General features: G+C 47.8%; 1 long non-coding RNA gene and 1 pseudogene across 1 annotated transcript; both read left to right on the top strand.

Moving 5' to 3' along the window:
- The first annotated feature begins 611 nt into the window (after window positions 1–611).
- LOC124024955 lies at window positions 612–4,731 on the top strand (annotated as a pseudogene).
- Window positions 4,732–5,061: 330 nt separating this feature from the next.
- On the top strand, window positions 5,062–9,176 carry LOC124024956. Its single transcript, XR_006837112.1, has 2 exons — window positions 5,062–8,673; window positions 8,939–9,176. It is a non-coding gene; the product is annotated as an uncharacterized LOC124024956 (long non-coding RNA).
- Window positions 9,177–12,643: the final 3,467 nt, after the last annotated feature.

Genomic DNA, 12,643 nt, shown 5'->3' with positions numbered 1-12,643 from the left:
CATGAATAAGCATCTGTTCTGTTTGCAGAGAGTGGCTGTCAGAGAGAAAGGGGTCATGCTGGTGTGTGTTAAACAGTGCATTTCTTGACTCCCATTCAGGATGTGTTTTCATCTATAAACTGGATGTTGTATTGCTTTTTGAGGAATGAGGACGTGTGCTTTTCTACAATCGTCTCCTTAATCATAGTGCCACTTGAAATCAGAGTTTTCTAAAATTGTCCCTGATTTTATAGCTGTCCCATGTGATTAGGTTTTTTATACAGATGTAGGATCTTAATTTGAGCCAGTATGCTAATCCTGCATCAACAGGAAATGTGAATTATTATGTGGATTAAATGAATGGACATTTTTGTAGGGGTTGAAACATTTTGGGAAAAATCAAGTCTAAAATTTCAAAGTGAAAATTACAAACTTCAGAAGCATTTTTAAACCTCAAATACATTACATTTCCAGGAAAGTTATCCTGAAACAGGGTGATCAAATTAAGACTCTCCATCTGTATGCAACACTGGTGTTTTGTGTTCTATGTTGTTTGGTTCTTTCCATGTTATTATTGTTATGTGCCACTCTATTGTTGCCTCACGGTATTCCTCTCCTCTCTTCCACAGACTCACGTCTCTCCAGCGGATCCTGCTACTTCCTATCAGATCAATCAACAAGACTTCCTGTCGGAGAGATTATGAGGAATAGCTGTTTCACTCCCCACGGCAGTCCAACAGGAAGTGAAAAGACATGGGGACTCTGCTAATCACCATGACAACCATACAGCTGTGACTGACTGTGTGAGGCCCCTCCCTCTTTTTCTACACCCAAGCTAAACCCATTCTCCCCTTTCTGAGGACAGTCCATCCCCCACGCTCTTTCTCCTTTAAACTCAACCTCGCTTTCCCTTATTTCAATCCCACGTTTCCTCCATCTTAACAAAACCTCCCTCTTCATTCGTCCTCCTCCTCCTTCTCTTCCCTCCATCATCATGCTCAGCAGGCTTCACACTCACTCCTCCTCTTCCTCTCCATCTACCACCACCCTCCTCATCCTTCCCTCTCTCCTCCTCTACCTCCACCTTCCGGGACTGGTCTGGGGGGACTGCTGGCTGATCGAGGGGGGACAAGGGCTACGTGTGGCTAGCCATCTGCAGCCAGAACCAGCCTCCATATGAGACCATCCCCCAGCACATCAATAACACGGTCCACGACCTGAGGCTCAACGAGAATAAGCTCAAAATGATCCCCTATACCTCCATGTACCGCTTCACCAACCTCACGGACCTCAACCTCACCAAGAACGAGATCTCCTACATCGAGGACGGGGCTTTCGCTCAACAGGCCAACCTACAGGTACACTGGGTGGGTGGGTTGATTGATTGATTTAATCTTAACGTAATCCTTTCTGGTTCTCTCCTAGGTTCTCCAGCTGGGCTACAACAAACTGACCAACCTGACAGAAGCCATGATGAGGGGCCTGGGCCGGCTGCAGTGCCTCTTCCTCCAGCACAACCTCATTGAGGTGTGACGTTGGTCGATTTTTGTTTTGTTCTACTATTTGCTAAAGATAAGTTGATATTATTCTGTATGTACAATATGATTCAGATTTTTTTTTAAATATATTGCTTTCTGTCTCTGTATGTTCTCATCAAGGTCATTGGCAATAATGCATTGGATGAGTGCCTCAGTCTCAACAGCATTGACCTGTCGTCCAATAAGCTGGCCCGCCTCGACCCCTCCACCTTTACCATTTTGAATCGCCTGATGGTGTGTGAGCTGGCTGGGAACCCCTTCCATTGTGGCTGTGACTTGTACAACTTCCTCACCTGGCTGGAGGCCTTCAATAACGTCACACACACCTACGACCGGCTCCAGTGCGAGACCCCCAGGGAGATGTTTGGCTACCCACTCCTGAGTCCCATCGCTTCCGGCCACGCCGGGCACAACGCTCGGACGATTCTGTCCTCTGTCTGCCGGGATGGGGTCTTCATCCCCGGGATGACGTCTCTTCCGCCAGACTCAGATTCCTCCGGAATGGGCCCGGACATGTTTGACCGCGTGGGTCCGTACCACCAACCCACCACCTCGTCTTCCTCCACGGAGCACAGCTTCAGCCCCAGCATCAAGCTCCACCACGTGTCCCTCTTCACGGCCTCTATCATGGTCCAGATCCCCAGACCTTACAGCAAGATGTACATCCTGGTGCAGTACAATAACACCTTTGTCTCTGATGTCATGAACCTGAAGCTCAAGAAGGAGATGATCACACTGAACAAGCTCAAGCCACACACCAACTATACCTTCTGCGTGGCCTCCATCCGGACCTCCCAGCGCTACAACCACACCTGTCTCCAGTTCTCCACCCGAGCCCAGAACCCCGACGACATGCCGCCAACACCTTCCACCACCACCCACTACATAATGACCATCGTGGGCTGCCTCATCGGGATGCTCTGCATCCTAGGCCTCATCTACTATTGTCTGAGGAAGAAGAGGAGGCATGAGGAGAAGCAAAAGTCCATCTGTGTGAAGAAGACGATTCTAGAAATGAGGTATGGCCCGGAGGTGGCGGCGGCCGTGGGGAACGACCCGTCTGCGGTGCAGAAGCTCCAGGAGCAGGCCCAGGGTCAGGGCCACCACCAGTACCAGCACCACACGCACGGGGGCAAGCTACCAATGTCTGCCTCCTCCTCGGGCATGCTTCACTCCGCCAACACCTCTTCCTCCAGACTCTCCTCCATCCCTCAGGATAAGATGCCCACCGCCTTCTCTGAGGCCATGCTGACCAGCAAAGGCAACTACATGGATGTGAGGACGGAGGGGGTGATGAGAGATGGAGGGATGGGAGGAGGACAGGGAGGGATGAAGGATGAGGATCTAAGAGAAGAGGACGGGACGGACGTGGGGGAGGATTCGGACGATGACGGGCGAGGCTCGGCCTCAGAGATCTCCACCATCGCCATGGAGGTGGATAAGGTCAACCAGATCATCAATAACTGCATCGACGCCCTGAAGCTGGACTCTGTCATGGCCGCCTCCTCCACTGCCTCTTCCGCCACCACCACCACCTCCTACCCCACCTCCCCTCCACCCACTTGCACCTCCTCCTTGACCCGTGGACTCATCCCTCTTTCCCCCGGCATCACTGAGACCTGCCCGGGCCTGCCCTCCCCTACCACCAAGATCCCCCCTCCACCGCCGCTCCCCTTCTCCGTCCCTCTCTCGGAGCGTCCGGGGATCAGTGGCGGGGGGTTTGTGTCACCGCCCTACCGGCCGCCTCCCCCTGCGTCCGCTGTGCGCCCCGTCGTGAGGCAGATGAGCGCTGACGCTGCGATGGTGATCAGTGCCGTGAAGAAGCAGTGCAGCACCTCATCCTGCAACTCCATGGGACGTGACCGGGAACGAGGGACCGGAGGAGGAGGCCGGGTCTACAGCCTGGACATCCACGAGCCCCGCAGCCCGGACCCCTGCCAGCAGTACCCAGGGGAGAGAGGCAGCCCCGCGGGGTGTGGAGAGCCCCTGGAGCGGCTGCCTCTGGTGGGGAGCGGCGGGGGAGGAGGTGGGGGTGGTGGGTGTGGTAGTGGAGGTGGTGGTGGTGTTGATGGTATTACCAACCAGCATCATCAGCACCACCAGCAGCAGCAGCAGCAGCAGCAGCAGCAGGGGGGGCAGGGACAGGAACAGCAGGAGGACTACCACTGCTCAGAGCACCGCCACTCCGTCCCAGCTCTGTACTACGAGGGCTCCCACCAGGGCTCGCCACACCAGAGGGCCTCCTTCCTCAAGCCCCTGACCCGCTCCCGCCGTGACGCCGCCTCCTACTCACAGCTCTCGCCCTCCCGCCACCAAAACTACTCTGGGTACTCCTCCAGCCCTGAGTATTCCTCGGAGAGCTCTCTGAGGATCTGGGAGAGGTTCCGGCCCTACAGGAAGGGCCAGAGGGATGAGTCATGCTACGTCACGGCCGGGAACGCCTTAAGGAAGAAGGTGCAGTTTGCCAAAGGGGAGGACCTCCACGACATCCTCGACTACTGGAAGGGCGTGTCAGCCCAGCAGAAGCTGTGAGAGGAAGACAGGAAGTGAGAGTGAGACATTGTGGGAAATTGAGTTTTGAGTAATGGGACTCTTGTTGATCCCGGTGAACTGCCAATTTGAGATACCAGCCGAAAGAAAAGAGAGAAAATAAAATGAATGAGGGTGGTGAAAGAGTTAAGTTGAGTCTGACTCATTTACATTAGGTTTCATTGATCAGTGTCAAAACATGTTATCATCAGCAGGACCAGAGCTGAGAGAGATGACAGTACAGCAGGGTCATTGTGGACTGTAGGACTACTTCTGGAACCTGCTCATCGTCTTTACAGTTATAATTAGAGACAGGGAGCCCAGGCCAACCATCCAATCAGTATTCAGTGAACACTTCATGTGGAATTCACCTGTTGGAGTGTCATTCTCTGTGCCACACTTTCATCTGTGTGTGGAGACGGAAATCAGATGACTGCATTGAGTGTATGTGTGTCATCGAGTGTACTGTATGTGTGTGTCATCGAGTGTACTGTATGTGTGTGTGTCAGTGTTTTTGTGTGTGTGTGTATGAGTCAGTCTAAACTCCTACACATGTTTTTGGGCGCATGTAGGGCGCGGAGATAATGTCTGTGTTGGTGAGACAGAAACACAGTGAGATAATATACAGAGAGAGAGAGAGAGAGAGAATGAGAGAGAGAGAGAGAGAGAGAGAGAGAGAGAGAGAGAGAGAGAGAGAGAGAGAGAGAGAGAGGGGAGAGAGAGGGGAGAGAGAGAGAGAGAGAGAGAGAGAGAGAGAGAGAGAGAGAGAGAGAGAGAGAGAGAGAGAGAGAGAGAGAGAGAGAGAGAGAGAGAGAGAGAGAGAGAGAGAGAGAGAGAGAGAGAGAATGAGAGAGAGAGAGAGAGAGAGAGAGAGAGAGAGAGAGAGAGAGAGAGAGAGAGAGAGAGAGAATGAGAGAGCGAGAGAGAGAGAATGAGAGAGAGAGAGAGAGAGAGAGAGAGAGAGAGAGAGAGAGAGAGAGAGAGAGAGAGAGAGAGAGAGAGCGAGAGAGAGAGAGAGAGAATGAGAGAGAGAGAGAGAATGAGAGAGCGAGAGAGAGAGAGAGAGAGAGAGAGAGAGAGAGAGAGAGAGAGAGAGAGAGAGAGAGAGAGAGCAATACAAAGGGGGGAAACATGGTGATTGTGAACAGAGCTGTCAAGCAGTCTCTCCCTCCTATCCTTCAGATCATCCATGCTATTGGATGGTGCACAAACATTTGCATTTCAATAGTGGCTGTCACAGTCACAGCAAGCTGGGAGGAATAAAAAGGAAAAACTGAAAACACTCAGGGAGGCTTTACGGTGTGACGATGCAGGCTTTTGTTGTGTCTCAAATGCCACCCTATTCCCTAAACAGTGCACTACTTTTGACCAGGGCCTATGGGGAATAGGCTGCCCTTTGTGACACAGACTTTGGGTCTTCAGTCAGCCATAGCACAGGACTAGCCAACCAGGCAGGCAGGGTAATGCACTGTGATACAGGCCAGACGTAACCTCCTGTGAAGATAGGGAATTGACACAGCAGTGTAAAACAGTAGCCCCGCCCCTGGAGCAGAGACATGTCGCTAGGAGCTCCAGGGAGGAGGATCAGGTATCTGGTCCTACATGTTGATCTATGATCAGACATTTAACCTGGACCCTGTGAATGGGACTCAGATTGTGAACAGTTGTATTGTTGTTAACGGTGTCCTGGGTAGCGGTCGCTGTGACTTACTAGGTTCTGTAGATAGATACAGAGAGAGATGGAGAGACCGTAAAACACAGAGATAAAAAAGAGAGTAAGAAAAGAGAAGGGAGAGAGATACATTCTGCATATTGTGCATATTCATGTCAGCAGATGAATGTGGGTCAACAGAGCTAAAATACAGACAATGTGCATCATTTGATGTGAGCACTTTGTGTGCTGCTGGCCATCCTTTTGTCGAAATGAATGTGGCTTAAAACGTCCATGCCACGTTTAATAATATGATCAAAAATGGATCGTGGTCTTTAACTGGTGACCCACTTCACACAGGTTCACCCATACAGTTCCACTGTACAGCAGTTCTAGCTCAAGAGAATAATACCCCTCTTATTTCATAACAACTGAAGGAGGGGCGGAGTAAGGAGGTACACCTTTAATCAACACCAACACCTCTTTCTGGATATTAACACCATGAGCGTCCACTTTAATTAGACACACTAATCAGCAATTAAACAAGACTGTGTCATGGGGAGGTTGTGTACGTGTGTGTGTGTGCACGCACGCTGGTGTGTGTGTGTGTATAGGGTCGGTCAATATGCAGCAGTGTGTTGTATTTAGAGTGCTTAAGCTAATTGAATTAGATCTGCCTGCCTGGCTCGAGAGTTGATTAGGAGTCTGTGAGATTGGAATATTGACAGGCAACTGTGAAGAAATGCATAAACAAGGAGAGAACAGCTCATATCCACCTACACACAGACACACACACAGAGAGAGAGAGAGAGAGAGAGAGAGAGAGAGAGAGAGAGAGAGAGAGAGAGAGAGAGAGAGAGAGAGAGAGAGAGAGAGAGAGAGAGAGAGAGAGAGAGAGAGAGAGAGAGAGAGAGAGAGAGAGAGAGAGAGAGAGAGAGAGAGAGAGAGAGAGAGAGAGAGAGAGAGAGAGAGAGAGAGAGAGAGAGAGAGAGAGGATACATTCACCTAGTCCACTTTAATGAATGACCCAGCTGTTAACCTTTTCAGTAGAGTGACCTGTGTGTATTAATCCTATAGGAGGCAGTCTGTCATCGTAACAGCTGGCTGCGTATGAAGGACCAGTGTTGGGGAGTAGTGAACTACATGTAGTCCAACTAGTAATGTAACTACATTTTGCAGTAACTTGATGGTAGCTGAGTTAAATTACAATCTTAGTAGTGTTTTCAGAAGTTCTTTACTTTTCTGAGGTCTGGTTAGCTACTGGAACTACACACTACTTTTTTGTTGCAAAAAGTAGGAAAAAAAACAATATTGCATCAGACCTGCCTAATTCTCACTTGAGACATAGTTTTTGTGTTTAATAGGATAAATTACACATTCTGTTAACATCTAACTACAGAGAGATCTGTTCTTGCTATTTGTATTCTATGACATTTCAAATGTACATATCATTTTTCATGGAGTAGTTTGGATACAGTGAACTGCTTTTTCAAAGTAACTTCAGTTCAGTAAACTATAAACTCTTTCTTAAGGGCAGCTTTAGTGTAGTTGAACTCTTCCAGTGTGCAGTAATTGGTAGCTTGGAAAAGTCTATTTTCAGAGCAGCTTCCCCAACACTGTGAAGGACACACTGACAGGTTGGAGTCACCTCTCTAGAGAAATGGGAAACAGGGGATATCCTGTGCTGAAGTCTCCCAGGTTAGATGGACCCATATGATTTACTATGACTTACATACAGCATTTTAGTGCATTGAATTAAAATAGGGGTCAATAGGGTACGTTTCTATTAATAGCAACACTGTTGTAGTGTGACGTAAGGTGGTAGCCAAGGAGATACCTTTCATAAGGAGAAAATGTTCCGAAAGTGAATTTCAGCCTCCCTCTCTCTTTCTCTTTCTTTCGCTTATTCACCCTCTGTGTCCTCTTGTATGAGTGTTCACTGTTCCACACTGCACACACACACACACACACACACACACACACACACACACACACACACACACACACACACACACACACACACACACACACACACACACACACACACACACACACACACACACACACACACACACACACACACACACACACACACACACACACACACACACACGCCCCCTAAGCGCCTGGGCCTAATGGGAATGTGGCTTCAGTGGTGTGTAGCGATTGAAAACGACATCTCTGCATGGGCTTCAGCAGAATAACACCTGTCCCCCTTTATCCAAGGAGAAAAGCTGGAAATGACCTTCCTCTGAGAGTTGGATTGTATTAGCTCTCCTCCTGCACAAGATTTGTTTCACTCCCTCCTTTTCCACTTTCTCTTCCTTTCTCTTTTTTCCCCAAATATTTGATCTTGTTTCACCTGCGCTTGTTTGTGATGAAATGATGCATGTTGAATACAAACCAGTCTGTGGGTGAGAGTAGTTCCAATGAGTAAATGTTATATAAATGTTACCTGGATGTTACAAGGGGTGTTTTTTTTCGGTTCCCTCAGCTCTCTCTGTTTGAAGTAGTGTTGGGTTATGATTGGTTTATCCTGCGAGACTGATCCGAGGTCAAAGGTCATATTCCATACAGATCCATAGTGTCGCCATTTTGGTTTTCCATTGGAACCGACAAGGTCCTGGAAAGAAAGAGTCACAATGCCAGCTCTCTCAGTGAAAGAGGAGAGAGGAAATGTCACTGGATTTACACAACTCTTTCCAGACTCTCCAGTCTTCCTGAAGGAAACAGCTACAACAAACAAACACTTATGGGGATTTAAAGGTACGATACCCACTGATCTCCTCTCTCAGAGACACTCCACCTGAAAACTCTACAGAGGAACTGCTATGCTACCGGAGGCTAACTGTGACTGACTCTGCCCTTCACCATTCACACACAGAGGGATTCTCAAGGAACCTGGCGAGAACGTTTAAAAACACTCGGAAAGGTGACTTTTTTGTCATTTTGGCTCCAAATCCCTGAACTCCTAATGTAAGTTTACAGACATTGAGACGTGTGAGAAAGTGTCCTGCCCCTTCAAAAAGACTCAGATGGTTGACAACGCTGTGAAAGGATTTGTATCTGTACAAACCAGAGCCCATACATACAACCATTACAACTGCCACCATTTTGAGTGTGTTTGAAGTACAATGTAACAAAAAAAGATGTTTGGTTTGGTTGTTTCATACTACAGTTTCATACGTTTCAGATGTTTTTATCACTCAATTTGCCATTGGTTTGTTTTCTATCTAAATAGGATGTATGAATCCCTAGGAGGAGTAAGACTGAAGCTCATTCAAGTGCTCTCCTGCTCAAGGACCTGCCTCGATCATCACACATCGTTTCCACAACATTCCCAGAGTGCTTCTGTCACGTCATAGCAACGTTTGCCCATTTGTTAAATGGTCCTTTAGCCAAATACAGTGGCAATTCTATTTGTATTTTGTAATAATAAAAAAGAACCCAGTGGGGGCTCTTCTCTCAGCTTGCTTGCACTACGTTTGTCTTTTACGAGAGCTCATGTAATGATTTTACTCTCATGTAGCCTATGCCTCTCAATCCATCATTTCAAAGCTATTTTGATCAAATTCTTTCAACTCTGCATTGGACATACCAAGGAGGGTCTTGGGTCAAAACTAGTGCACTACATTGTGAATAAGGTGCACAATATAGTGAATAGGTTGCCATTTGAGACAACCAGATATACTAATCTCCCTCCACTATGTTGTCAGGAATGGTCAAAGTTTTCCATTCTAAAATAACTTCTGTTGTCTGTTTAAATAATACATGGTTTCCCTGCTAACTCCCAGCAAACGGTGTAATGGTTGCGGTTTAGACGAGCTGTTGTGTTAAGTGGCCTTTGTTCAGGCTTATGGGATATTTAGCAGAACAGAGCTGTGTTTGGGGGCGTATTGGGGCGTAGAGGTTGGGAACACCAGGGGTTAGGCTGGATGCTGGATATAGAACACGGAAGACTGTATTCTATAGCACTGACCTCAAGTAGTTAAGAGTACATTGGTGGCCTACATGGAGCCTTTGGGCTTGGTTAGTTTTCCAGACCAGGTTGGAGTGTATACCTTGTACCCAGTGCACTGTACCTGGGGGGACTCGGTGCTCCACAACAATTCAAAAAAGCATGGCATCCCCTCTTGGGCGCCCCAATAAGCATTAAACATATAAATATTGATTGGATCCACAATTTCTATAGTACTCACAAGAGTCACTGCCTAAAAACAATGAGTCTGAAGCCTAATCTCAGTTAGCTACTGTATTCCTCCATATTTGTTGTTGAGTCCTCGTTGCCTCAGCAGAGCCCTGGCTTTTAACAGTGTTATATTCTAATTCTGTTAGGGTTGGGTCTATCTATCTTAGCTCTCTGTGTGAAAGATCACACTATGTACATAGAGTTGGTAATACCTACTTATCCCCCTTTATACTCTCCATGAGGCCCTGTTATTGACATCTAAAGCCCCCCTGGAGACGGAGTCTGCCCCCTTGGAGACGGAGTCTACGTCCCAAATGGCACCCTATTCCCTATATCGTGCACTGCTTTTGACCAGGTCTCATAGGGCTCTTGTCAAAAGTAGTGCACTATGTAGGGGAAATGTTGCCATTTGGGATACAGACAGACAGACAGACAGACAGACAGACAGACAGACAGACAGACAGACAGACAGACAGACAGACAGACAGACAGACAGACAGACAGACAGACAGACAGACAGACAGACAGACAGACAGACATCAACAGCTATTCAGGCGGCCATGACATCAATGCTTTATGTTGGATGCTATGCTTCATGACATGGTGGAACAGTGTGAGTATTTGAAGAGTTTCCCATCTCTCAGAGAATGGGTTGAAAGACCCAGTGATGTCTCTAGTTGTGCCCCAGCGGCCCTCTCTCTTCACACGGATGGACTGTGTGTGCAGACTACAGATGGACTGTGTGTGCAGACTGCAGATGGACTGTGTGTGCAGACTGCAGATGGACTGTGTGTGCAGACTGCAGATGGACTATGTGTGCAGACTGCAGATGGACTGTGTGTGCAGACTACAGATGGACTGTGTGTGCAGACTGCAGATGGACTGTGTGTGCAGACTGCAGATGGACTGTGTGTGCAGACTGCAGATGGACTGAGTGTGTAGACTGCAGATGGACTGTGTGTGTAGACTACAGATGGACTGAGTGTGTAGACTGCAGATGGACTGTGTGTGTAGACTACAGATGGACTGAGTGTGTAGACTGCAGATGGACTGTGTGTGCAGACTGCAGATGGACTGTGTGTGTAGACTGCAGATGGACTGTGTGTGTAGACTACAGACAACAGATAATGAAGATAAGTCCATGGCTCTCTAATCGTGCTGTTGACTTTGATCAGTGATCGCCTACCCCAACGCTGTATGGAACAGAAGGCTACTGAGCTGTGGCTGTAGTGGAGCAGAAAGGAAGGGGGAAAGAGAGACGGGTTGTAGCAGACACTGACTATATAGATGCTGCATAGAAGAAAAGAGCAAGAGGGATGGACAGAAAGAGAGGGCAGAGGCTAGTGACAGGCTAGCTGTATGGAAGGAAAGAGTAAGAGGGATGGACAGAAAGAGAGGGTAGAGGCTAGTGACAGGCTAGCTGTATGGAAGGAAAGAGCAAGAGGGATGGACAGAAAGAGAGGGTAGAGGCTAGTGACAGGCTAGCTGTATGGAAGGAAAGAGCAAGAGGGATGGACAGAAAGAGAGGGAAGAGGCTAGTGACAGGCTAGCTGTATGGAAGGAAAGAGCAAGAGGGATGGACAGAAAGAGAGGGCAGAGGCTAGTGACAGGCTAGCTGTATGGAAGGAAAGAGCAAGAGGGATGGACAGAAAGAGAGGGCAGAGGCTAGTGACAGGCTAGCTGTATGGAAGGAAAGAGCAAGAGGGATGGACAGAAAGAGAGGGCAGAGGCTAGTGACAGGCTAGCTGTATGGAAGGAAAGGAAGCTATCTGAGGAGAAAGAGACAGAGGAAAGAAGTGAGAAGGATGACAAAAAGAAAGACTAACAGCAGAGCCAGAATGTATCGATGGAAAAGAAGCTATAGGAAGCTAAGAGACAATTTATTCTTGATCTGAAAATGTGGCCGGAGGCTCCATATGGAGGGTGTGACACAATGACAGAGTCTCCAGAGGAATGCAGAGGCCAAATTGAGCTCTGTACCGTATCGCTGTGTGCCTCTCAAATTTTTGTAAGAATGCAGAGGGCTCAGTATAGCTCCGCATTGACATGATTGGTTGATGGTAGGTGGGGGCAAGAGGTCCTGTATAAACACATACTCACTTCTTTGGCAACTTCCTTCACAACAGCTCTGCGCTGCTCGGCAAAGCGCAAGAAGTACAAATGCCCTGACTTCTGCAGAGGCCATATCACCGTAAATGCTGCACGGCCAATATAGACTGGGGATTGACCGTGCATCGCCTTTTAAGTGGCAGAAAAGAAGCGAGAACATTAATCGTTGTCAGTTTGCAGCCACATTACAAAAAGCAGAAAGTGGATTACTTTTCCATGGAATTTTTCTCCACCTCTTTCTAAGCTCTTTATCTCTCTCCAAGCATTAGGACCTCTAACTGCTATAACAATGGACCAGAGAGGCAGGAGGACAGCAGCTTTATGGCTGAAAATGGGGTTACATTTCACATATTATGGATAAATCAGGGGTTACAGATATAGGATCTTAATTTGATCACTCTTTTGTTACTGAGAATTTCAGATCAGCTTTGTGATGTACATAAATTCACTGAAAACCCACACTAACACATGGTTATATTAACAGTATTGTACTTTTCATGTAGCCTACTTTTGGACAACTAACAGCCTAACCACCGATCAATGAATGTTCTGGACTAAATGTTCAAATCCTGTTGCTGCAGGATTATTTTTGCTGTAACAATATAGGTCAAATTTAGATCCTGTATATCTTGGTCCAACTCATTTAGA

Source organism: Oncorhynchus gorbuscha, unplaced genomic scaffold, assembly GCF_021184085.1.
Source record: "Oncorhynchus gorbuscha isolate QuinsamMale2020 ecotype Even-year unplaced genomic scaffold, OgorEven_v1.0 Un_scaffold_2092, whole genome shotgun sequence".
Lineage (NCBI taxonomy): Eukaryota > Metazoa > Chordata > Actinopteri > Salmoniformes > Salmonidae > Oncorhynchus > Oncorhynchus gorbuscha.
The sequence above is the reverse complement of the archived record's forward strand: the minus strand, read 5'-3'. Positions and strand labels throughout refer to the sequence as shown.